The sequence below is a fragment of the Cariama cristata genome, unplaced genomic scaffold, assembly GCF_000690535.1.
Source record: "Cariama cristata isolate BGI_N322 unplaced genomic scaffold, ASM69053v1 scaffold21095, whole genome shotgun sequence".
NCBI lineage: Eukaryota > Metazoa > Chordata > Aves > Cariamiformes > Cariamidae > Cariama > Cariama cristata.
The window spans coordinates 8,801-10,745 of NW_009616077.1; the positions used below are offsets into that span (position 1 = coordinate 8,801).

General features: G+C 59.8%; 1 protein-coding gene across 1 annotated transcript in view; it reads left to right on the plus strand.

Moving 5' to 3' along the window:
• KCNH6 (potassium voltage-gated channel, subfamily H (eag-related), member 6) overlaps positions 1-1,945 on the plus strand; it is a 29,666-nt gene that overhangs the window by 8,792 nt on the left and 18,929 nt on the right. The window lies entirely within an intron of this gene.

Here is a 1,945-nt window from a genome sequence, read left to right on the forward strand (position 1 = left end):
TTTCTTGGGAGCTCGTGGGGGGCTGAAGGATGCACCCATGGCAGGGCAGGATCCTGCGCCGTGGGGCTGAGCCCCACAGAGTACCCGGGGGCAGAGGTTTGTGTTCCTGCACCGCCGCGGCTCTGCCGGCTCGGGGGCTGCTTGGGAGCTCGTGGGGGGCTGAAGGATGCACCCATGGCAGGGCAGGATCCTGCGCCGTGGGGCTGAGCCCCACAGAGTACCCGGGGGCAGAGGTTTGTGTTCCTGCACCGCCGCGGCTCTGCCGGCTCGGGGGCTGCTCCGGCCGCCGGCTCGGGGACTGATCCGGCCAAACTCTGACTGGGTGAAAAAAGGCCGTTGGAGCTGGCTGTGCCCCCCACGCAGCCCCTCGTGTGCACGCCAGCCCACACGCACCTCCCGAACCCCCAGGGACAGGGGTGGGGACCGAACCCCTCACACGGGATGGTGCATTTTTAAGGAGAGGGTGTCTCGCTGCGAGCGGAGCCCCTCCGCGCACCCCCTGCCTTTCTGCGTCCTTTCCGTATTTAATCCCGGGAGGTTTTTTTCCGGCAGTGCCTCAGCCCCCTCCTGCGTGCCTGCAGTGCCACGTTGGCCAGGGCAGGAGGTGCTGGTATGGGACAGGACCTGTGTGCAGGGTCACCGGGAGGGCCAGGGGACATTTGGTGTCACCGACAGCGTGGGGACATCACTGTAGGTCAATGGTACAAGGATGGTTGCGCTAGGATGGCTCTGAGCCTGCTCCGGCTTTGGGCTCTTCCCCACTGTCCCAGGCTCATCCTGGGGTTTTGTGGGGCTTTTGGAGGCAGTGGAAAATTCAAACTCCCTTTTTTGGGAAGGTTGGATCAAGGGGAAGCCGTGGTGAGGCTCTCAGGGGGATGTGGATACCCAGGATGCAGATGTTAGACCTGACGACGGGAAGGAGAGCTGTACCTTCTAAATATCCTCCTGCTATACGGCCCTCGGTGCCAGTCACCTGTATTTTCATCAGGGAAATAATCCTAATTTTATCTTCATGCAAACACCCTCTGGGGATGCAGGTCGCTGTAGGGAGGCTTTGGGCAGGTCTCAAAGTAAAGCTGTGGGAGCAGCCCAGGTCTGTCCCCCCACGGCACGTGGGGTGGCACAGGGGGACCGGGACCGGCACCGGAGCCAGGGCCGCATCAGGGACCGATGGGGACCCTTCGTGCTGCCGGTTGTGTTGGTACGGTAATGTGAGTTTGAACGCATTCACACTCGGTGCAGATACACATCCCGGAGCCATTAGGGTGTTTGCGTGCGTGGCAGTGGGTAGCAGCTCTGTGTGGTGACGGGGTTTGTGCATCCTCAGGCCAGACGTACGCACACGGGACTTACGGACCTATGCGTGTGAATGTATATATAACCTGTGCACGTGTTCCTACGTCTATGAAACGGGGAGATCTATATTTTTGGTGTATTGCTTTAGTACCAGTTAGCTTCTGTGCATGGACTGAATTAGGAAATCCTAAATTCCAGCACCGGTATTGCTTTGCAGCCCCCTCAGCTCTCAGTACATCTCAACATACGATGTATCCGTACCCCATCCCACCCCGAGATGTACCTTTAGCCGCAGAAGGCACCCCAATAAAAAGGGTACCTATTGCTTTCCTGTGTGTTGGAGATTGCACTGCGCATCCCAAGGAGCGTTGCTCGGGTTTCCCACTCCAGCGCCGGGGGGGTGTGGAAAGGCCAGAGCTGCTGGCGCCAGCCCAGATCGGTCTCTCGTGCACGGATTTTCTGACTCAGTCTTTAATTACACGGCCACAGGCGGCTGCGTTGCCGGTCCCTGGCTCACTGGTGTGCAGGGAAAGTCGGCTGCTTTGCTTCTTCCAGCTGAAAAGCTGCTCCGGGTAGTGGGGATGGGGTGAGCAGAGGGAGCCCACGTGGATCCCCCCCATCAGTGGGGGCATTTTTGGGGAGCTGGGCA